The following is a 24,959-nucleotide window of genomic DNA, read 5'->3' on the forward strand; positions in this document are numbered from 1 at the left end:
AATCCATTATTGTCAGTTTGTTCTTTGGAGAATGGCTAATGAGGAAACAGTCCCCTAAGAACGTGGATTGTTCTTCCCAAGGCAGAGATTCAAATTGCTACAGCAGCACTACTTGCCTTTTTGACACTGAACAAATGAAAAACAAATTTTAGATTAGAGTTAAGTTCACAGAATTTTACAGAAGGTTCTATAAAGTAATTTCCTATTCAGCTAATTTCCATGTCGAGTAAGCTATTTCTATGCAAGATGGTTCAAGTAAATACAATTTTCTTAGAAACTTGAGAACCTGGGATTCTCTCTCTCTCTCTCTCTGTTTTTTTTTTTTTTAAGAAAGTAGTTGCTCATAAAATAACACCATAAAGAGTTTCTGCAATAACTTCATTATTTATAAAGTGCAGAAAAGGTTCTTTACTTAAAAGATGTACAGATGAAAGAGTTGACAGGAACTAATATAAAGGTCCATCTTCCACTACTTTTGGAAGTACCATAGTCTAAAAATATTTTTAGAATTGAACACTGTTGAAAAGTTTGATAAATTCTCTTTTGATATGCACTGGCTCTTTGTCAAACAACCACTGATGTCTTGCATGGGAAATTCAGCAGCTCAAGACTGGAAGGCTACGAGGGATGGAGGTGAGAGATTTATGGTGTAGGTGATTGATATTTTTGACTGAAATTCAGAACAAACATCACTGTTGTGCTGGCTCTTACCCCAAATGTTTTTAAAATTACAGGTCCAACTATATTAGAGGTTTAGCCCTACAACTTCCTCTGCAGTTCCATGGATTGTCCTTGACCTTCCCACTCCTGGGCACTTCATTTCTTGACAAGTAGGGTAGGAACTGATTTCTCATCCTTGGAAACATGGAGCCCATGGACCTGGTGGCATCCAGGCTCTTCAGTGATCACAGACTCTTTGGAAGGGAACTGGAGCCCTGGGCTAGGATGACTTCATGGCACACTAAAAGTTTGCAGGCAGCCAAGCAGAGATCTCGCTTGAGATCAACATGGTTTGAATGTGTGTTTGTCCTTCCATGCCCAGGTTAAGGCAGTAATCCCCAAGGAAGAGGAAACAAAAAAGAAAGGATGGTTGTTTCCCCCTAGGAGTGCTGAGTTATTAATAAATTTCCATGTCTCATATGTCACATAATGACACTTGAGCTCTGAGTAGTCCTGCTGAGTATCATAGCCTTGTCATGGTTACAATTTATGTAGTGCCTTGCAGTAAGAAAGCAGCAAGGACCTCGTAGCCCTACAGAAATCCCACTGCTGGAATTACAGTGCAATCCTAAAATAGAATTACACTCCCACTAGAAGCTTGCAGGATTTAGGTTAATTGTTTCTGACCTCTACAGAACAATTACAGGTGATTCCTTAAAATCCAAAAGTACTATTTCTTTCAAAAATCTTGACCAATAAAACTTTTTTTGGTTACATTACTGTGTGAATGAAAAAGAAACCAAGGCTACTTTTACAGCCAGTCTTGTCAGAACTTGTTGGGTGTTAAGCATCCTGCAGCTGTTGGAAATATTCTCTTAGCTTTCAGTGCTGTGAAGCCCATTGCTCCTGCCTTAGCTGCCCTCAGGTGCTGTGGGAAACTGAACTTTTTTACCCTTTATCTTGCTTTTAAATGAAAGAAACCCTCTACTTATTTTGATGTGAGCAGGCACCAGGTTTTGCAGAGGTATAGGAGGATACAGGGCAAACCTAGAGCTATTCACATTACCCTCTTCGTTCCTGTTGTCTTGGAATAAAAACAAGCAAAATAATAATCACCCAATTAAAAAAACCCCACACCTCAAAAAAAAAAAAAAAAAGGATAAAGAGGGAAATAAATGGAAACAAATATGTACATTGACTTCAATAGAGCATATGTGGGAAACACTAACAGTGGAACCCTTTAGAGGAAAAGTTTGACTGCAAACGACAGACTTGGAAAGGAAATTGAGAAACAACCAGTGATGCTGAAGTGGCTCCTCAGTGTCCAAATACTTAGATACAGGAGCATCCTCTTACATGCCCCAGTTCACTCACAGGACTAAGCAGCAAAATCTGGCTTCTGGAGTGAAAGAAATTATGTGCTTTTTCTTTGATTTTTTTTTTTTTAAGCTTTTGGCAATAGAAATATTTGCATGTCAGACATCTAAAGGATAAAAAGAATCCTGGTAGGATCCCTCCTCTTTTAAACATTGCAAAGGGGTTGATCCTCCATTCATTTTAATGAAGCTTTTTGGCTTTGAGGAAAAGGTAGGGAACTGCTCTTGTTCAGGATCTCAGATGCCGAAAGAGTTGATAATAGGCTGGGATTCACATTGCATTAGCAAAAGAAAGGGCTTTTCACCCATCTGAGGTGCCTCCAGGACTGATAGCTGCTGAGGTGTCACATATGAGTAGGGATTTCCCTCTGGTAGAATGTGAGTCCTCCTTCAGTGTCACAGTCCTCTTGATTTGTCCAAGTGAGTAATTTTGTTTACGTGGGAGTGGCAGCTTTGGGCGTTTCATTGCCATCAACAGCAATCCTGCCATCCCTAGTGGGGTAAGCAAGGATTTTGGGAGGTCATTTGGCAAAGGATTTATTACCCAGATTTATTTTGTTTTATTGTTCAAAACTGTAATCCTATGGACTTGCAGAAATTTCCCTGAGCATCACTGACTTGGGTTACTTGTTTGGTTTTCACAAAAGCATCTTGCTTTTGCGCCTGTATTTTAGGCCAAGAGTGCTGATGCAGGGCTGGGTTAGTAGGGACTCCTCGGCACAAGATTTACTGATAACTGTTTCTGAAAGTCCTAGAGGGAGGTGAAAGGTGCCATTTGGAAATCTCAGCCGGGCTGTAAGTGTTGAGATGCTTACCTCGCCTGAAATCCTTGCCTCAGGTGCTGAATCTCGTGCCTCAGGTGAAAGACAGAGAACAGAGAATTTAACGAAATTGCCAAGTTGCTTGTTATTGCCTTGGGCTACCTACTTCTTTGCAGCTTGCTGAGCTAAACCCTGTGACAGGTACAAGGCCTCTTTCATGCCCTCCCTCAGCTCAGTGTTTGCCCAGGGCTTGGACAAAATTCCATCCCCCCCCCCCCCCCCCCCCCCCCCCCCCGCCACCCCCAAGGGGGCTGCAAAGTTTGTTCAGTGAGCTCTGATTCCAACATTTTGTCTGATACAAGGGATTCACCAGCTGAAGAAGGGGATTAGCATGGGCCACTCTTTGGGTTCAGCAAAGGGAGTTTGGCAGCTCTCAACGCTGACTTATCCTCTGCCAAATATGAATGGAGTGAGTGCTCCTCTGTGATCAAGCTCTGCTTGATCGTAGCACTTGATAAAGCTCCTCCTCTAAACGACTGCCACCATTAATGAATGGAATTCCTTGATTTTCCTAGATGCTAATGATTAACTTCCTCTTGCACAGTGAGTATTCTTACAGGTGCACGTGGGAGAATCTTAGATCACAATTCTTTCTGCTCTAACTGCAAGACTGCTTTTTCTGCCAGAATCAAAATTCTCTTTCCTCTTCAAAATGTTAAAATCACGATGGATTCTAGTGACTCTCCAGGCAGACAGCTTCTATGTCTACACTTCAGCTGACACAAAACCAGACTGCTACTGCTTGCAAGTTTTGCAGCATTGCTCTGTTGCTGCCTTTATATGCTGCGTGCTGGCAAAGCTCAACGTTGCAAAGCTTTTGCAAATCCCTGCAAGGATCAGTGGCCTGTATTTATTGAAAGGAATGAATGCAAAAAAGTCAGGGTGTAAACAGAATGGATTTTTTTTTTGGTAAAAATAAACCATCTCTGATTTTTTTTTCCCACAAGCATCAATACAATTCTTTGTAGTAAAAAATCGGAGTGTTACCATGAATTTTTCCTTTGGACAAATCAGAGAAAAGAAACTCCAGCCTGTTCATCGTGTTGCACCACACTGGCATTTTTGTCTTCTGTAGCTTTCCCTCCCCATGAAAATAGTTCTCTGCCAAGGCAATTGAACTGAAGTGATTTATGTAGTCTATGCAAAGAGAAAAGGCTTTGTTAGATTTCAGGGAGGACATGGAAACACCGAGGGTGAGAAACAGCTTGGCTGAGACATGGGAATCACAATCCTCTCATTAAATCTCCATGCCTGTGACTAGACTGGCCTCACTTTGCATTTGCTGCCTGATTACTGAGTCTATGAAGCTGCTGTCTGGAAACAAAAAGCAGTAAATCAAAGCAATGGGCAGCTTTCAAAGGGGACTGGAGGAGCTTGTGATGCCGTGGTCTCCTTTGGTTCATTGTCTGAACGTAGCAGACACCAAAACCTGTCCCTGCACGTTTCTCCCGGCACGCTGAAGTGCAAATATAACCCAGCTTTTTTAACTCTTCATGTCATGTCATCATGGTGTAGGGGAGACATCTCCTCATGTAAATAAATCTGCCATTCTCCTCCCAGATGACTCAACCATGGGAAAAGCAGTCCCTTCAACTGGTAGAGATTTTGGTTTGACATTGTGGGCTGTGATGGGGAGACAAAACCAGGGAGTAGCCTTGGTTTGAAGCAGTTTAATTCAATATTAGGTAGAACTTTGGAGACAATCACCTGACTCCTGTGTGGACAAAAACACTGGAGATATTTCTGATATTGCACTCTTTGTACTTATAGAATTTTAAGTGGAAAAACTCTATCAAAGAGTCAGAGCTTGGTTGCTGAAATACATTTTGAAAAACTTTATTTCATAGACACGAGCTATTCTGATGTACTTCTCTTGGTATTTGAGAGGTGGCTGAATTGTCTGTGAAGGAATCACCAAAATATTATAACATACATATAAAACTACATTTGTATACACAAACACACACACACACACACACACACACACACACACACACACACACACACACACACACATTTTTGTACCTCCAAGTTATTTTCTCGAGACTCACAGGGAAAGTATCTCCAAATCTGAGCTGTGCAACATATCCTGCCTCGAGGATATTCATATGCATTCCCAGGAATATCAAAGAACTTCCAAAGTCTCTTCTTCCCACATAAAAGTGACAACCATCTCTTTAGAAAAACCTTCATGGATCTTGGACTTTTAAACAGGAAAATACTCCTTTTCTTAAGTCTGTGAATTGAAGCTCTGTCCAACTTACTGAATTCCTTTGGGCAACTCTTTGGATAAGGAACTGACAATGAGATTTGAACCACTTCAGAACTTCCAGAAGTGAACTGCCAGGGTGATTACTTTATCCCACATTCAAATAATCTCCAGATCCTGGAGCTGGTCCACTTCTCATTTGGCTGATGTTCCTCAAAAACCCAGGGAATCCTGGAAAAGTCTCTTACAAGTCTCAGCACTCCAAAAAGCTCCAAAACCTTGGATATGAGAACTTGAAGATGGTGTCTATGACAACTGAGGCAGTCTTTGCTCTCCCAAGGATGTGCTCAAGCAATTGTCCAGTTGCAGGGGAGAAGAAAGTTCTGAGCACTTCTATGAACTTATGGGAACTGAGGCTTTCCAAGGACTCACGGCTTGGCTGAAAGTGGACAGGTCTCACTGGGAAGTGTAAGAGAGAGACATGTCCCAACCCTCTGGATCTACCTCTTCACTCCGAATCGCTGGGAGCAGGTTAGTGCTAATAGAAATTATGCACAAGAAGCTTTTTTATCGTTTTCCTAAAAAAGTCTGCACTATTTCGGTGGAATGCTGGAGGAATCCAGTATGAAATTGCCATAACAGAAGGTGGACAAAGTACTAAATGAAATTCGGTGTTGCAGTGGGCAGCCTGACACGCAGGCTCTGCTCCTGGCACTGGATGATGTGATGTATTTATTGTCTAATAAATTCCATTACACCAGCTATCCATAGAGGGTGTGCCTATACTCCTGGCTAAAACCTGGGCCCACTGGGACCTTGTCTGTTAAAGAGTTTGTTGGCCCAATAAACTGGCTCACGTGGCAGTGCTGGATGCTAGAAATCAATACAGCTGCTCTTGCCTTGTCCTAGCACAGGAAGAGAAAGCTCCAGGGACTGATTAAGTTCTCTTTGCTGAAAAAGCTACTGCATCCTGAAACATTTTAAATAAATGCCATGTGTCTACAGGTAGTTCTGCATTTAATTCAGATTTTATAAGAGGCTTGCTGTACACTAAATAAATGCAACTTGATTATAAATAGCTTATTCACTGTAAACATGCATCTTATTTAATAGATTGTACATCTCATTATGCTACTGTTTTTTAATTAGTACAGTGAGCTGTCACAGTGAATTGTCTTCGGCCAGGCTTTCTTGGTGTTGCTGTGACTAAACCCAGTTATCCATTTACCACCACAGCCCCAGAAAGAGTCATTTACTTATGAAATGTTTTAATAAGAGAGATAACATTCCTTCTCATTTCCACTTGGCTTGACAGGCTCAAAGATGTTTGATTTCATGTCCAAAGCTCTCAGTGGCATCAGCTGGCCTGCCTGTCCCATGGAGCTGGTGCTCTGGAGATGAAGAATCTCTGGGAAAGGCACATGTGGTGTGGGTTTGGAGTGTATTTGACAGATTACCAAATTTGGAGGTGCCCAGAGACTCTGAGCACCTCTTCCTCTCTTGGGCTTGTGTTGCTGAGGACTCAGGGTGAGGGCTTGGAGAAGTTTGGCTGTGGTGGTGGTTGGGTTTGTGTGTGGTGCTGTGAGCGTGGTACTTCTGCCAGCCCTGGTGATGGTCAGTGCAAGTGACACAAGTCTGATGAGTCAGGTCTGTCCCTACGTGCCCCTTAAGGATTCAGGACTAAAATACCACTGAGGACCCATTTGGGAAGGGAACTGGAGCTGCCTCAGGGCCAACACGTGTTTTTCTTTCCTGTTCCAAGCACCAAATGGGAAGGGTCATGCAATTGGGAATGTGCCAACACCTCACACTTGCATGTCTATGTAGGTCTACATGTCTTTGTCTATTTTATGTGCCTGTGTTTATCACTGAGCACCAAAAACCCCCTTTCCCCAAAGAAATAAAGAAGGACTCTGTTGGTTTATGCTGCCCTGTAAATGACTTAGGTGAAACTCTATGCACACGACTTGTGTGGTTACCAATTACCATTCCCAGAGGAGGAGCAGAAGGAGGGAGAAAGGGAGAACTTGCCTTTTTGGTATGATGGGAGTTAATAGTCAGTTTAATTCCCAATCTCCAGCTCTTCAAAGGAGTTGCTAATAAGTGTTTGTCTTCTCTTTCCCTCCCACTCCTTTCCCCTTAGGAGCTAATGAGAGACATAGACAGCACTGATCAGAGGAGGCAAATTGTAAAGGAGAGAAGAAATCCCCAGTGGAAACTCTTTAATCTGCCTCTGGAAAGGCCAATTTGTGTTAATAGGACAAAACTGTAACATTTAATATTAATTATAGGGATTGGGGGAGGAGCATGTGAAGGATGGAGGCAGAGAATAGACTGGAGGGAAGGAGAGATCCCATTGCAAGAGTTTTTTTGCTGCACTAGGAAACAGAGCAGCCAGATGAGCTGATTTTTCTCTCAGTGAAGGAAGGTTTATCTGTAGCAACTACCAGTTGAATTCTGCTGCCAGCAAAGGACCCTCGTGTTGCAGACAGACCCTGTTCCTCTGTGTACCCTCAATGCACTCGTTGGGCATGGCTGAGTTCAGGCAGGGTGTGTAAAAGATGAGGATATGTGGACTGGATTTCACTGCACAGAAATCCCTGCTCACCTGGGCTCTAGAGTGCCCCAACACCTCCAGCCTGGCCGAGGAAAGGGACCTTCCCCCTCTCTGAGGAGTTCACCTCCAAAATTTGTGACTGGGCATTGTAGGCGGAGAGCAAAGGGGGAGGGATGTTCTGAGGGCAGCAGTGACTCCTCTTGCATGCTTGAATTAATGCAGCCCTATCAGCCTCAGCCCTTGTGCTGCTGCTCATCCGAGCGCTGCGTTTGGTTCCCATTTCTTCCCTCCAAAGTGTGATAAAAAGATGATAGGAGATTTAATTTCCAGAAAGGGACACCCAGGCAGGCAGGAGGATGCCAGCTGTTGGTTAGATTAATGTGGGAGGTTTTCTTATCAGATGTTTAGAGTCTCTGTTACAGATAAGATATGCCTCTTAAAAAATAAAAATACATATAAATGCCCCTTTGGCGATGAAGCTTCTTGGTGATGTTCCATTACAAGCAGGATGAACATGAGCTGGATTTCATCTGACCTTTAAATTACCTCCATTTTATCAGTCTTATTTCATCAGCGGCTCTTTTGAGAATGAGCCCCTACTTGGGATTAATAGATTCCTTCAATGCAGAAAGCTGACATGGGGCTGTGAATAGCCCAGGCAGAGTGTGCTGCTCCAGAAGAGATCACATCTGGAGAGAGGAGCACACTGACACACAGGAAGGGTGCTTGGCAGGACTGGCTCTGACTTGATAAGCCTGTGTTCCTTTTAGAAGAAAGTTCATCACAGAAAAACAGTGACAGTGGCATAAAATCCTAATTCCGTCTTCTCTCTGCCCTGCCAGATCTGTGAGGGCAGAAGACAGATTATCTCCTTAGCATCCAAGAATAAAATCAAATAACTTCTGTAATTCTGGAGATAGAAATCAAATCACCAGGTATGTGAAGGGATTGGATCTGGAGATCGTTAGGGAATGATATTGGATTCTTTTGTTTTCTCTGGTGCCTAGTGCTGGCTGACTTTTGTTACACCTTCCCAAGGCTGACTTCTGCAGCAAAAGCCACCAGCCAAGGGCAGCTCTTGCAGTGGAGTGGTTTCCTGGAGAGGAGCACGGGGTGTGCTGGGCCTCCATCCCTCTCACATCTTGATCTGCCTCTTGCTGGCACCACTTGAGGGACAGAAAGAGACCTCAGAAAACACCAAGACTTTGCCACTCCCCTCATACAGCTGTTCAAACCCAAGCCATCACAGTAAATGGAGTTTTAATCTCACAGACAGCTGTGTCCCAGGGTTGAAATGATGCAGAGGAGCTCACAAGGCTCAGACCTCCTTTCCTGGCCACAGAGGAGCTGGGGGCATGTTCTGTGTTTGTGATGGTGCTAAACTTGAGCAGCCTGGTGAGGGACAGCTCCCAGGACCTGTAGATACAAAAAGGATTTGAGAGGCAGGCATGGCTTTCCAGCAGAAGGTTGCTACATATTTAGCTGGGTTCTTCCCCTGAGTGACCTTTTGGGATGTGATTAATCTCTGGACTGTGCATGCACAGATGGGCTTTGTTGTCTAGACTGTGCTTTGTCATATCAGTTCCTGACAGTCTCGTCTACGTTCAAGTTAAACATTTTTCTTTTCATAGTTGTACAATTAGAAAACTCCAGGGTGAACCATGGTCATAATGTCATGTATTGTCTTCCACAGTCATTTTTAGGTTGATCCATATATTTATATTGCAGGATGTCAGCTCTCTGATTGAACCTCCCTCCTTGCATCACCTTTAAGGCTGCTCCAAACAAAGATACTCCTGCATTTGTTGAGGAAGATGGAGTTTTATAATGAAGAAATTGCCTGTTGATAGTAGTTAATCTCCTTGTTTAAAGAAAAAAAGACCCATTTCATCTTCTAATTTAATGATAAATTGCAGTGATTCATCAGGGAAGGAGGGTTTATTAATAGAGAGGATAATAAATGGGCTGCAGAGAGATATGAGAAAATAGTTTTGTCAAATAAGGGATTTAGGGGGGGAAAATGCAGAGTTTGAAGTCAGATCTGGAATCTTCAAAATCACTGGCACCTCTCTGTACCCCAGACATCAAATCAAGGACTTTCTCTCCTTGTCTCAGACTTGCTGCTTTAGGTTAAATTCAGACTGTAAATGATCCAAAAACGGAAATACCTACAAACCTATGACATGTCTCCAGATCCAGAACAGGCATGAAAATACTCAGGGAATGTTCTGAGTTGAGGGGAACTGGAACTGGTTCTGAATTTGGGTTGAACATAGGGAATCGTTTCTGACAAGACTTCCAACTGTAAGATGAAAAATACAAAATACTTATTTTTTTAATAGAAAATGGGTTTTGGAATTCTAGAGTCTGGTGTTCACTTCGCAGAGATGGTGTAGGCAAAGCCATCCATGCAGTCATTTCCCTTCAGTACCATGAAATAGGATTCTTCTTAGGTTTGGGTTAATACTAACTTAAGTTTGACATCTGTCCCTGCAAATGCTGTTTAAATTTGCTGGGGACAAAAACTGGGGCTGAGATTTTTCAAAAAGTCACTGACAAAGTCCTTGTTGTTAGGAAATGTTTGCTTAGGAGTCAAGATACAACTCTTTTTTTTCTCCAGAGAGTGGGGAAAGTAAATCTGCATTTCCCTTTCCCAGCAGGGCTTTTATTGAACAAGGGACAGGCAGAAGCTGTTGATCTTTAGAGAACATCTACGCCTTCCTGTCCTTTGCTTCTCTCAGGGGAGACCGAGGCAGAACATATTTCCTGTAGGGCACTTGAAAGGTTTCATTGGGGCAGAGAAATGAGATGCTTTAAAGTTTCGTTTATTAAAAAAAAAAAAAAAAGTGATATTTTGATCAGATTTTTGTGGGGTTTTTCTTTTGTTTGTGTGGTTTTTTTGTTTTGTTTTGTTGTTTTTTTTCCCCCTATTTGGACCAGCAGCTACACTGATTTTCCAGGCGCCAGTGCTGGTTCTGACCAGACAGGCTGGAATAGCCCAGCATTCTTGCCTGCCACGTTTGTGAAGTGGGTGATCCTCCTGATGCTCGTTAACAAAGAGTTATTAATCATGCTTGCTTTTAACCTCCTTTGAAAGAAGAAGGTTGGGAGGTGCAATACTCTGCTTCTCTTTGCCTCGGAGGAGAGGAGAATATGGGTCAGGGAGAGGCATCACCTGCTGTGCCAGGGGATTGCTACCGATGTGTGGTGTGTTATTTAAGGAAACAGATTAGAAGAGGGGAGGGAGAGGGAAAATCCCTCTATTAACAAACTCATTAGTGCTGGGACAAGTCAGACCAAATTGCTTTTCAGAAAAGCACCTCTAGCTGGATTTATTATTCTCTGTAATTAGGGCCCAAACAGGATGGAGTGTGGTACAAGCAGGGGCTGAGAGAGGAAACGTGGCCTGTTCAAAGCCAATTATTCGTAATTACTCAAGTCGAGATGTGACATTTACACCAACGAGAGAATAAGAACACAACGCAATTTCCTCACATAAAGAGCCTGTGCTGTGCTTGCAGGCTGTCTGGACCAGAAACACTGTGAGGGAGATGGTTTAAAGGGATTTGGGAGTGACAGATGAGAGGTGGGATGCCCGGACACATTTGTGTGCTGACATCGGGTTACACCTGGTGAGGTGGATATTTGTCTTCCTTGGATCCTACGGACCCAGCAGCTCTGGGCACCATTCAAAGGCAGGCAGAGGTCAGAGCTGGGCATCCTCAGTGAAAAAGAGCCTTGTGTGGAGTGACCCCACAGCTGCTCTTTGATAAGACTTTCCAGGGAGGATTTTTCTCTGTCGGATTTGAGTTCTTAGTACCCTGCAGTAACTGCCCTGGTGTGGAGCAGCAAAGAGAGGGGCAGAGCCTCCCAAAGCAGGGAACAAGAGCTCCAGCTTCATCTGCCCCAGCTGAGGAGTTCTGGCTGAGCTGCCAGCAAAGTTGTCCTTTGCAGAAACTGGTGCAGAAGGGAGAAAAAAACGCGTTCCCCAGGGAAATCTACCCTTACCCGCCTGCCCAGGGGAGGCTCTGCAAGCACCAGTTGCAAAAGTTTTTGTCTCTGCCTCTTCAAACGCAGCAGCCTGAGGGGTTTCTTTGAAAGAGGCCTTTTGGTGTGCTGCTTTCAAGTGGCAGGAGATGCGTGCCTGAGCCGCAGGTGGTCAGCTCGGAGCCTGAGCAGTGTGTTTGCTGGGGCTGGCAATTCCAAACTCCTGAGCAGAGAGGAAACATCAGAGAGATTTGAGGCTTCTCCGTGCCAGGATGTGGCCCGGATGCTGGAAACAGCACAAACTCAAAATGCTTTCATCAAAAAAGTGTAAGCATCTCTGTGGAGATCCACAGCTGGCTTTAAAAGTTTTCTTTTTTTTTCAAGATAAGTTATTGATTAGAGTTCAAGCATCTTACTTTAGTTTAAGTCTTCTTCAGTTTAGCAGCGTATGCCTAAAATGTATTTAAAGCAAATACAATATAAAGTTCATCTGGTGTTGTTCCCCTACTCCCCCACTCCCTCAGTGTGCAGTTGTCAACTTCATCTCGCAAATATAACTCATACTGTCCTTCTGTGAGGGTTTCTAACCACCCCTTGCAGATTTACTTCCAACAACTTTGGATCTCCTCGGTCCCACAGCAGTCATGGGCAGGGCAGTTTGACAGCTCTGCCAGCTCTGCCTCTCAGCTGCTCTGAGATTGCCTCAAAACCCCCTGCAGAGCTCTGGTGCTTTTTGTTCCTTGGCTGATCCTACAGTAGCTGTTCTGAGCCATTCAAAGGTCCAGCTTTAAAATGCTGGTCTCCAACAGCATCAGAAGTGGATGCCCGTGAGAGAGTTGGAAGAACAAGGCGAAGGTTTCCAGCAGTTTGCAGCTCAGCAGCTGCTTAAACCACACTTAATATCTTTGTCTTGATGGAAGTTTTCTCCCCTGAACTTCTCCTTGTGCGTTCTGAATCCTGGTAAGTATTTGGCATCCTGAACCTCCTGTGACAAGCAGTTCCAAAGCTTAACAAAGTGCTGTGTGAAGCTCCTCTTCTGGTCTGCTTTGAACCTGCCACTTGCTAGTCCATTTGATGTCACTTCGAGTGCTGTGAGAGACGGTGAACAATTTCCCTTTTCACATTGCTAAAATGGTAAATGTCATACTCCTGCTCAGCTCTTTTCTGCTCTGCTCAGTGCTTGGATGCTCAGGTATTACACAGAATGGTTTGGGTTGGAAGGGACCTTAAGGATCGCCCAGGTCCAACCCCCTGCCACAGGCAGGAATGCCACCCACAAGATCAGGTTGCCTGATGGAATGTTTGGAGGGGATAGGGATAACTTCTCACCAGATGTCACACTGATCTGCACAGACTTCTGTGGAACAGTCTCTGTGCTACCCAGGTGGTGCTGGGGCAGAGAAAATGCCATTCTTTGCACATCCCCGCTACTCCCAGGTTGGAGAAATGGGCGTTGCTGGACTCCATTGTTAGTCCAGCACCTTGGCTGGCAGTGCGGTCCTCCTGTCTCAGCATGTCTCATAGCTCAGCAAGTGTAAAAGCAACCCAAAGCTTTCTGTCTCTACCTCTCAGTCACTTAACATTAAAAGGACTTGATGTGAGCCCCTTTGGGTGGTGGTGGACACATCTTTGTGTTTGGAGATGTGTCTGTGGTGCAGGGAGCTGCTGGGCAGGGTGGACTGCTGCACTGTGGAGCTCACCTGGCACTGTGTAGAGGCACAGCTGCAGGGCTGGGTGCAGCACTGTCCCTCTCTGTGGTCCTAGGAGAATCCCATAGCTGCCTCCACTCTCTCCCTCTCCCTCCTTTCCAACCTCGATTTACCACAAAACCCCTTTTGCTTCTAATCAGTTTACTCTCTGAAGTCATGTCTCTCTGCAGCACTGAGCCGCTTCCAGATATGCTCTGAGAGTACAGTGAGGGGGAAGGGAGACAAGTTTCTTATTGATAATAGCTATCTTTAACTCTAGAAATAGCCCAGCCTCCGGGGATGTACCTGAGCTGATGAAAGAATCGTTTATGTTGGTCCAGTTCCTGTGCAAAGCTTGAAAACTGACAGGAGAATAATGGAGGAAATGTCTTTCTCTAGGAAAGCAGAGCATGACTCGGTGCTTTCTTATATTTCCTTCAGGGAAAACGGGGTTAAGAGCTCATTTATACAGAAAGAAAGGAAGAGCAAGGAAAAAACTCAGTGCAAAACAAGCAAGGCTGAAACTCTCATGTTATGAGATGGTTTCACAAACTAGTAGAGAAATTGGGTGCTGAACTTCAGCAGAGATGAATGTTATGAGACAACTTAAATTTTTGCTCTTGCACCTACTGAGCCGAGCATCCAGAGAGGATATGTCACATAGCAAATGGGCTTGTCACCCTCTGGAAAACACAGGTTTTGTAGCTCAGGACAGGAATCCAGAAATGAGGGAGGGTGATCCAACACCAGGAGCCTTTCAGTGGCACAGGCAAGGCTGCCATGGGGTCACAATGCAAAGGAATCAGGGACAGAGGGGGGAGACAGGAAATCTACACTGATGATGTGATTGTGTAGAGGAAGAAAAGGTGGTTGAGCTCTAAACATTTTGATTTTCTGTAGAATTAGATATATCTTGTCTGCTTCGGCTGCCAGAGACAGGACCCTGGGCTAGAAACTTCTGCCAAACGCTGTGTCAGTCGTAATTTTCTAATCAAGTTCCTACTGCAGCCCATCAGAGACAGATAAACAGATTCTCTTCAGTCTCCATTCACGTATGAGCCATCACTGTGTGCTTTGGGGCATTCACAGCAACATAAGAACTTCTTTTTGGGAGGTGGCACTTGTGTACCTAATAAAAATAAGGATAAAATGAGTGTGGAGGATCAAATCATGACAAACAAAATAATACATTTGGTTTGTAAAGGTGTTTGTTTTTGCTGGTGTTTTGTTACATTTCTGTGATTTTTTTAAACTTCAGCAAATGACCAAGATTGTTAAAATATGCCCTTAAATTTGACACGGTTTTCAAATTGTTCCTTTCGACTTGTCTCCTGCTATCCATTATTCTTGGTGTTTGAGGGGTCATTTAAAGTCCATGGTATCATTAGTGAATCTGAACTGGAAGAAATCCAGACTAAATTATGTCTGGACTATTGTGAAGATGGTGAAAGAAATTACACAGTTTCGACGCCTCCATACGAGCAATTCTTCTGAATCTATCTTTTTGTTTGTGCATTTGTGAGCTTTTTGATGCCTGTGACTGCATCTTTGGGGGAAAAAAAAGGCATTTCTGTGCATGCTTGTGGATGCTGTTCAATAGCATGATATATTTGGATGAGTCTCTCCTCTTACTCTGATTTTTGTGAATGTTCCTAACCTTTTTTATCTTACTTTTTATTTAATTTTTTTTCTTTTTCACTTGAAAATTTAACTCCAAGGGTTACTTGCAATACACTTGCTAAAAGCTCCCTCCCCATTCTGTTGCAGTGGAAACATATTAATGGACTTATTAATAATCTCCAGCCAGACCTACCCAGGGAGATCCGTGGGCTCTGAGTTAACGTGTCTGTGGCTACCTCTGCCAAGTGGACATCTATTATTTTCTCACCTCAGTCCAGAAACGACTCCCATGACAGAGGCACTTTGCTTTACCACAATAGCCAGAGATTGCTGAATATTCATTATATCTGACTGCCCAAAGTGCTTTGCCAGCACACGGTATTGGAGCCAAGATGTTTTATTACCTTCCTGCCTTTTGCCTTCCTCGGAGAACGAGCTGTGGCTCCTGTCGGCAGCTCAGTTACCTTCCCCATGTGAGCTCCTTCATTCCTGCTCTGCTCTGAGAACGGGGAACAGAGGGGAAAAACTGATTCAGCCCGAGTGCTTTAGTTCCATGAAAGTGAAATTTGCAGCCCTATTATTCTGCTGGAAGATTGATTAAAGAAGACAAGCCTTTGAACTTTGTTTCAAACAAGAGGCAGCTGTAATAACTGTAATCTTCTGCTTTATATTTCCCCATGTGAGGGAGGCAGGAACTCCATTTACCTCTCTGTCACGGTGAAAATGAGGGATGGAGGTGGCCTGCATTCAAACAGCAGCGGCCACAGATCCTCTTTGTACCTCTCAAAGTAGCATATGGCCATTTTGTGTTGTTTACTGAGGCTTAAAACTGGCTCAGATTCCTTAGTGGGCTCCTAGCCCGAGTAAGGGTTCGTGGGCTGTGAACTCCACCTTCCAGCTGGGGTGGATCTCAGTCTCCTGGGACTTCCCAGACTGTCTTGTTTGCTGCTGAAATGCAAACACCCCAATGGTCATAGAGAGACAATCTGCAGGTCCGGCCACGCGGGGGATTGTCTTTGACCAGCAGCACACCATGCAAATAAAGCGTATTGAAGTGAATATAGACCTAGCTAGCTTCAATCTGTTCTGTAGTAGCAAATGCCAAATCCTTGTGGTCAAAGAGCTGTGTACTCTTCAGGCTTATGCAAATTTTCAAAATTACACTTTTGACAAAAACCCTCTTTTATTCACGGTCATTGTAAGAAAAGGGCAAAAAATGAAATGCATCTTTGATCATTATGTAATTACTTGAGGATTTATCTTCATGGTTGTAGGAGATTACTTTAAAAAACAGCTTTTTGTTATGGCCCTTCTCCCAATGTTTTCAGTGACTGAAGTTTAATCTTTTCCTCTGTCTGACTGGGTTCAAACCTGCTTGAATTGTTTCACAGAACATTTCGCTGGCAATGAAATTGTAGGCAGGGGTTTGTGCATGTGAATGAAGGCAGAACTCCTGCTGCAGTAGTTGTGCTTTATGTGTAATTCGATATTCAGCAAGGGAAAGAGCATCTCTTCATCCCAATGTCGGGCAGTCCTGCACATTCTGAGCAGCCAAAATACCACGTCTGGTGGGCAAGAGGCCTGGGGAATTGTGGTTCATTTGGTGGCTTGGAGAGGTCTCTAGAAATGTAAATTCAAACAGGTTGAAGGGGGAATTGAATCCCAGTGTTTTGCCTGCAGCACAGGGCATGAAAGAAAAGATCGCTGTTATTGTCTGATGTTTGTGGGTTTTAGTGCCTACCTAAAGGATGTGGCTCAAATCCCTGATAACCTGCTAAGCTGTGCCTAACTGTTGTGCTAGTCCTGTCTTTCATTAATTCTTTTTAAATTAAAGGTCTCGTCCCATGAATTTAGTGCCTGCACTTGCTGAGATGCTGAGCAGTATTTAACTCTAAACTGCTATTGCATAATCGTTAGGGCTCCACTGCACTGTCCGAGACTTTTTTCACGGATTGCATAATGAGATTTCTACTTTTCCTTCTTCTGCAGGTGATACTTTCTCTCCTCTAAAGTAATTTAGTTATCAAAAAACAGGGGAATGGAAGGACAAATATTCCTTATATCTTGGATACTCTGCAGAGATCCCTTTTCGCAACGTTTTATGTGCAAGGAGTGCAGGCAGGAAGATGTACATGGAAAATCGTGTCTGTGATGGCAGTGATGTGGAGCTACTCTGTTTGATACCAGTTTAGTTTGAAGGTCTCTATTCAAACTCTCTTGACATTACTGTTGTAAGTTAATTCAGAATAATTATGCCACAATTTACTCCCCGTAGGTCCTACAGTCAAATCTCTTCCTATTGATGTCACCTAGTTCTCAGCTCAGTAGATGAGCCTTCAATGCTGGAAATGAAATTATCTAGGTTTAAAATACATTTTCCCTATACTTAAAAAACCTGTTAGGCAGTTTTAATACCAAATCCGTTCCAGCCATAGAAGCAGAATGGAATAAACTATCTGTGTGTCTGGCTAGAGGCAGCAGAAAATCCAGTTAAAGAACTGGATTTTCTCCTTACTTATTCAATGTTTGCCTTCACTGTATCCAGCCACACTTTGAAAAATAATAGGTTCATGTGCTCTCTCTGCCAACAATATTAATATTTCAACACTACATTGCTGAACCAGGCTTCTTTGTTTGTTTCTGTATTAATTCTTTTTATGCAAGTAAATACTGCCCTTAGCTTGGTGGGCTCTGTGGAGAGCCTGCATTTCCACTTGCTTTGGGGTTCAACTGAGTTGGTCAGGACAGGGGATTTATGGTTTTGCTTTCCAATCGTAAGGACATCATAAACACACCCTGGTTTACAAGCAACCTGCAGACTTGTCAAATGGACAGCATGACAGATCTCCTGAACTTGAAGCAGGAATTATAACTGGGATAGATGTTGCCCATGCCTTCATATAAATTTGCACGGTATTTATATATCCATGATGATCGAAAAATACACTAAATTTTGTAGTAGCTTTTATTCTCTTGTCTAGAGTTCAACTGGGAATTTTGCTGTGCAGTCTTGAGGGATGTGGAAGTGCTGAGCAGTTCTTTCAGCGATCTTTGGTATCATGAAACTTTCTTAGGAGATCCCAAAGCTGGTCTTAGAACAGCTGAATGCTCATGCTAAACCCCAGACAAAGCTGGGCTGTGGGAGGGCTGTCTCAGGGCAAGATAATTCTCTTACCCTGGCACCTGTGCAACATCATTTTCACCATTCTGTTCGTTTTGCCCTTATTTATTGTACTGCCAAACTCCGAGCTCCTTGCCTGCATTTTTCCATCTTAGTGGTGTTCCCTTTCCCTCCCAATCTAATCAGCCTGATCTGATGTTTCTGAAGCCTTGTCCTTGCCAGGTCTCTGTCACTCAGGTGTATCAAACCCTATGGGCCCCTGTGACTCAGACTCATGGAACTGAAGGCTCAAAGTGGTGCAGCAGCCCTGAAAAACAGCAGAACTCAGGAATTAACGAGTTTAATGAGTCCTGCCTCATTCAAAGATGTGAGTGAGATGAAGTTAGAGGAAGTGTGGTCAAATAAAACTCTGCCTGTCAGCCATCAGTGGGGGCATGGAAGGTGGAGCTTGTGCAGCAGTCATGGGCACTTGCAGGTTCACTTGGTGGCTGATTTCATCTGGACACCAGGAGATGGATGCTGGAGATCTGCATTTGTTGCCACCTTACACAAAGGATTCAGATTATTTGCCTCATTTTTTTTTTTAATAAAAATTTCCATTTCCTTTGATTCAAGAGGATACCAGTGAGGAGATTACTGTGTAAAAACGGCTTTTTTTGTTTACCTGAGCATCCTGCCCAAGTTCAGCGCACCTCAGTAAAGGTCAGCCCTACATTCAGGCAGGTTTGGCTACAATAGTCACCACATAGGTCTCCTGCATGAAGAGAGATGCAGGGAAACAACAACACTGTGTGAGGGTGGAAGTGTGTTCTTCATGACCGGGCCAGGCTGGACACAGAACTGGGCAGTCTGATGAAAGTGGAGAAGCCACAATGTCAAAAAGGGGCTAGACTTACCCAGGTGATGGGAAATTTAGTCATATTTCAAGTTTCCATTTTAGATGCATTACAGCCTTGGAAATTTATTGCCATCATATGGCTTAAATTTCAAACTACTTTAGAACTAACCTTGGGATCAAAATGTTCTTAGATTTAATTTTTTTTTCTCCCTGGGACAAAAATATTTAACTTTTGATGGAGCAATGCCAAGCTTGTACCTTTTATGAGCCAGCATATTTTTAGCTAAATCACAACATCCATGCTATCCTTTTTTTTCTTTTTCAATTTCTCATACCAAATACAGGATTCTTTTTTTCTTCAAAAAGAATTTTTGAATAAAAGCAATTTTCATTTATCAGGAAGGAATTAAGCCCCTGTTGGCATCCTTTGATTTCTTCAATGTACAAAAGGTAGGGCACAGGGGATTTTTAATTTCATGGTTTTTTGGTATTTCAGAGGCAATGAACATGAGCGGTTAGATCAGCTGATACTGGATCAGAAATCACGACATGTTGTGTAGCTTTTATCAACTCTTTTAAGTCTTCTTTTGCCTTATTAATCCCTTCTGATAGAGTGTTATTGATATACTACTTTAAAATGGGAATAAATCCTCACAAATTACAAATCCACCAAAAAGCAGTAAAAGATAATAAGTAATTTAAGGCACAAAAATGAAAGGGGATGTGTGGGATTCCTTCATGGACTGGAGCTGTTAAACCACTGCCCCAACTCCATCTTGTTCAAATCCACCCCAAGAATGGAGAGCTCTCTCTGGGGTTACCTGGGGACACCCAGACCAGACAAACACCTCCTCTCATGAGGAAAAGTGTCCTCCACCTGGTTGCACATGTGGATAAAGGGGCATTTTGGGACAATGTGTGTACTGGCATTTTCCACGATGTGCTTGCTTGCGGATAGCTAGAAGAGGTCAATACCAGGCCAGTAATTTTTTTCTTCTCTCTTCTAAAAAATTACCTAAAATGCCAGAATATTTGTGCTGGTTGGTTTCTAGGGGATTAAAAATTATATGAATTGTCAGAATTAGATTCTGGTGAATTATTCTGCAAAATTTTGAGCAAAACAAATGCTATTTTAACAGGGATTGTTTTCAGAAGTAAGATGTATGAAACACAGCATAATAGCAATGATAATTCAAAACCAGAACTTTGAAAATCATTTTGGGCAAATTCTATAGAAATCCTAATGAGAAGAAAAAACCCAGAAAAATATGAAGCAGGGGCTGTTTCCCAGAAGAAAACTGCCACCTTTAACAGTAAATACTTTACCTATTCTGATGCATCCATTAATGTTTATAATTCAGCAGTTATTTAGGCTTCTGTTGCATTCTGTATTTTAATGCCCAATTGATATCTAATTACCCTTGTGATTACTAATGCATTTAATTAAGCTTGTTGTTCCTTCCTTACTGGAACAAAGGAATCCTGGTTTCTTATTTCTTTTAGGATTGGTAGGAAATCAGTCCCTGAGGTAGCTAAAGTCTCCTGAAAAACTAAGCCAGGTTCCATGCACCTGAAAAGGGAAAAAATCTCTGTCTCAGCTGGGAATGTGCTGTTGGTCCCCCTCAGCACCTGCCTTCGGTGCTGCTGGGAGGAATTCTGCTCTGTCTGTACTTTAGGGAAGGAGGACTAAAGGATCAGAATAAAACTCAAAGCACAGCAATACTTTCTCCACCTGACCTCTGGGCATCTTTCCCTTGTTCATAAGGGAACCCTTTATCCTAGGAAATTCAATAGAAATATAGCAAATACAACAGAAATACAGCAAATAAGAGTGCCGTGAGTCCTCTCCCACACTGCTGCTCTTCACTAGAAAACTCTGTACCTCCACCTGATAGAAACTCTTATCTGACCTGACAGCAGCTGATTTATTTACCAGCTACAAAAGCAACATCAACAATTCTGTTGTTGGGGAGGAGAAGACGCTGCACTAGGGAGGTGATAACCTAGAAAGGGATATTTCTGCATAGAGAATTTTGACTGAAGTTTGATTTTTGGAAAGGAGAAGGAAGAAGTTACTTTCATAGGTGCAGAGAAAGGTCCTGTGAGCAGGCTCTTGGACTTGTCTGATTCTTGAAGTGCTTTCAAATGTCAGATTTTCTGCACAGTGGTGCTGGGGAATTGTCCCTACTCGAAGGTGTGTACCAGAACTGCAGAGTGTTTGTTTTGGACAGGATGTTCTTATTTACTGCTGCTGGTAAAGCCTCTGGCCCAATGGGATTCCCTGCCTTGCGGACACGAAGATGTTACCACAGCAAATATTCCTGCTGTTCTGCATGCCTGCACTTGCAGTGCTGTTGGGGTGGTGGGAGAAATCAATCAGAGGATCAGTAAAACCCATGGGCGGAGATGTTCAGAGCTGCCAGTTCCCCTGGGCATCCAAATCCCCCAGGCAGCTTTGGTGAGCTCAGCCTGTAATTATTATCAGTAAACACTTTGCTGTTGGGAGCAGGTGAGAGCAGCTAGAAGGAACTGGCTTAAATCCAAGAAATTTATCTGCCACCTTATTATCATAGTAACTGTGTCAGGGAATGGATGGGGTGTTTCCTGACTGCATTTCACCACTTCAGGCACTGAGACACACAAAAGCCCACAGTCTAACCAGGAATCCCTGTCCATTTGGGAACTTGAATAGAAATGTTCTACATTCCAGGCCAATGCCCTAACGTGCATCTTTCCTCCCTTGTTATCATGCATTAAGGGAGAGATGGATGATTTCAGTATGTTTTTTCATAGGGAGTGTTGACATTTCCTTATTTTCTCCTGTATTCCTATGAAATAATTTCTGAAATTCTTTCTTGTAGTAAATTGGGCATTTTGGAGTTTCAAATTTTTTTAAAACAAGGTTTTCTTACTATTTCTATAATAATCCATGCTATTTCCAATTCTCAATTAGTTTCATTGTAATTTTGCTTTACAATAAAGCAAAATTTTAATCCAACCTCATGATTTGTCCCAAATCATCATCTTCAACAAAAATTTTATTTGTGATTGATTTCACAAAATGTCCATGTGACAATAGAAAAGTGCAAGTAATATCAGTGAACTGTCAGCATTCCAAGATAAAATAAAAAAAATCCAGAAGTATAAATTCCCGAAAGATCCAGGTTTTTTTTTTCATTTAAATTTATATAATATTACTGAAACACAGAAATCAGTTTTGTGCCAATAGCTTTCCCACTGTGAATCTGTTGAGATGAAAAGATTGCAGCCAATGTTGTCTGAGACCAGCTAAACTCTCACAAAGTAGATATAAAAAAATAGCAGTAATATTTCCCCAGCCATGACCAGAAATTCTCCTACAAAGCCACTGCTATGCAAAAGTTTTGAAACAGAGCAAAGATGAACATTAAACAACAAAACTGGTATTTAGCACTTCTCTTTACCGTGTTCTGCCATCCTCTCTCACCTTGTAAACCACCTCCATGGAACCTCATCCCTCCTGTTTTTGCCGCACTGAACCTGATAGGAAAACAGAGTGAAAATTAATTTAATGTGCGTGGGTAATTGTGTCCCACCTCGATTCCTCTGCTGCTGCTTGCAGCTCTGTAGTACCCGAGTGCCTTCCAGGAGTGCAGTGAACAGTGCAGCCCACAGCTGGCACGTGTTTGTTCTCTCATCCCTCCTCGGGGGAAATCACTTTCAGTCGAGTGATTTGGGAGGAATTCTTTCTAAATATGTGCACATGGGATGCTAAATATTTGCTAGGAAAAGGCCAGGCCAAATGAATTCCTCCTGGAGTGGAGGAGAATGGAGTTTGCAAGGATTACTTTGTCTCGGGAGTTAATGTTGTTGTAATTAGTTTTTACCTGCACAGAGCTGTGGTGCTGCTGCCACAGATGCAGAATTCCTTTTGGGAGGCTGTCAGGGAACATGTGTCAGTGAACCTGGAGGTGAGGACTCACAGACAGAGAGAGGAGAAAATACAAGAATTTAAATGAAAATATTTACTCCTTACTCTGCCCAAGCAGAAGAACTCCAAAGCAGTGCCCTGGCCAGGAGGCAAATATCGCTCGTGGAGTCTCACACAGAAATGTCAGGATCCAAGTAATCCTGTTCCCAAGTTATCCAACATACGAAGTAGAAACAGGTCATGTTCCTCCTGAAACACTGAGTCTCCAGGGTGTTCCAGGGTAGAGGATGCCTCGTATTTATTGCCCTGTGCAGATTTTTCCTGTGTTCCCATATGTAGAGCTTTGTCCCTGACAACTGCTGGCATCTGTCTCCCTTTCAGTGCTCCCCTGTGGGACTCCTGGTTGTGCTCTGTGCATCACATCTCTGCCTCACTGATTCTGCACTGATCCAGAGGCACAGCCTCCCTGGGAAGGGTTTTCCTGTCTCCTCACCATGTTTTCTGGAGAGGAAGGAAGGGAGTGTGGAGGGGAACAGCAAGAGAAGATGGTGAGCGTTTCACTGCTCTTGTGCCTCAGCACCTCTAGCAATAAAAAAATGTAAAATTTTCTCCTCTACTAAACTTTGAGGTTCAATTTTTGACTGTTCATAGGGGCAGAAGCTACTATAGAAATGAATTTTTTTTGAGTGTTCAGTTAATTAGTAGCTTTAAGAATTTTTACAGCTCTGAGCTGGGTTTTGCTACACATCCATGTTTATCCCTCATTTCCTACAGCAATTTGTTTTTCCTGTGAATAAAACATTTACTGGCACCTTAAGCACTGTTTTCATACACCAGTGTTTTTGTTTCGGATAAAAAGCAGATTGGGGTGACAATTTTTGCTGGCTTCTAAATAACCTCATGCAAGGGTTGAGTGTCTTAGCAGCACAAGTTCTTTTCCAGGAAGCTTGTACCTGGACAGTGCATCCTGTAATGGGACAAACAATCAAATTCAGCAAGTTTGGGTGAAAAATATAATCAAAATGAAGGTGATTTCTTCTTTATGTAGCTTTCCTGCTTTTCCTTGCCCAACCCCTGCTCGTTGCTGTTGTACTGAGCCCCTTCCTGGCTCTTTGTGCTCTCCTGCCCCTGGTCCAGAGCATCACCCCGGTTCCCAGGAGGGCTTCAGGCTGTGCCGGGAGAGGATTGCCAAAACAACCCCTCTGGTGCCTCTTTGTAGGGGAATTAAAGGTCACAGGGAGCTCTTGGGAAGGGATGAATAGCATGAAGGATTGGCACCTTCACCTGCTGCTTTCTGTGAATCATTGGACACCCAGTTATAAAGTTTTGACTTTGACTTTGGCAAAACCCTCAGAAGCTTGATTTCTGAGGATTTTGCCCTAAAACAGACTCTGTTCCCATCACTGGAGAAGCCATGACTGTGTGCAGGGTTCTGGCTGAGGCTGTTTTTTGGGAAGGCTCAGTGGTTTCAAGATGTGGTGTGAGGGAGCTGCTGCTCCCTTTCCTCTGCTCTGTGACTTTCATGCATTCACACTCTGGTCTTTAACCAGCTTTCCCAAAAATTGGAAATGAGCTAGCGGGGAAATTAAAAAACTATCAGCTTACCCTCAAATGCCCTGTGAATATGATATTTTTTTTTTTTAATGAAAGCTCTTCTAGATGTAAGGAACAATAATCTATCTTTCTCCAGGTTATTGACTTCCCCATAGAGAACAATGCAAAACAGTGTCCTTCCTGCAGCAATGGCAGAGGCTGTTAAACCTCCTGGGAGGGCCTTGTTCTCATCTAAGCATGATGTTTTTCTGACTAATTTAAAAGTATCCTTATTCAGCTTCATTGCTGTCAGGGCTGCTCCTCAAAATAGAACCTTTCCATAGGTGAAAGGCTCTAAATGCTGATCTGGAAGGAGGCAGACTTATCCCAGATTTTTAAAGTTATCTATTTAAAATTGCACTTTAAAAATTAATATAGGTTAGTTTTAAGATGATATTTTTATATGAAGTGGCTTTTAGGCAAGGAATTTCTTTTTTGCTTATGTTGTTCCCCCTCCTTCTCTATCATCCTGTGCAAGTCTCCTTTGGAATCCAATGTGGCAGGATAACATTAACTTTGCTTTGTGGATATCTTCAGAGCTGAGGTCATGGCAGCCTCTCTGTGAGGGATCTGAAAGTA

The 24,959-nt window shown here is 43.0% G+C and overlaps 1 long non-coding RNA gene across 1 annotated transcript; it reads right to left on the bottom strand.

Annotated features, from left to right (window-relative positions):
- Positions 1-13,535: 13,535 nt before the first annotated feature.
- Positions 13,536-22,552, bottom strand: LOC136297473 (uncharacterized). Its single transcript, XR_010723179.1, has 4 exons — positions 22,490-22,552; positions 22,344-22,396; positions 15,323-15,417; positions 13,536-14,427 (listed from the first exon to the last, which is right to left on the bottom strand). It is a non-coding gene; the product is annotated as an uncharacterized lncRNA (long non-coding RNA).
- Between the last annotated feature and the right edge of the window lie 2,407 nt (positions 22,553-24,959).

This window comes from Chamaea fasciata, unplaced genomic scaffold (assembly GCF_029207755.1).
Source record: "Chamaea fasciata isolate MVZ Bird 193981 ecotype frontalis unplaced genomic scaffold, bChaFas1.0.hap1 SCAF_15, whole genome shotgun sequence".
Taxonomy (NCBI): Eukaryota; Metazoa; Chordata; class Aves; order Passeriformes; family Sylviidae; genus Chamaea; species Chamaea fasciata.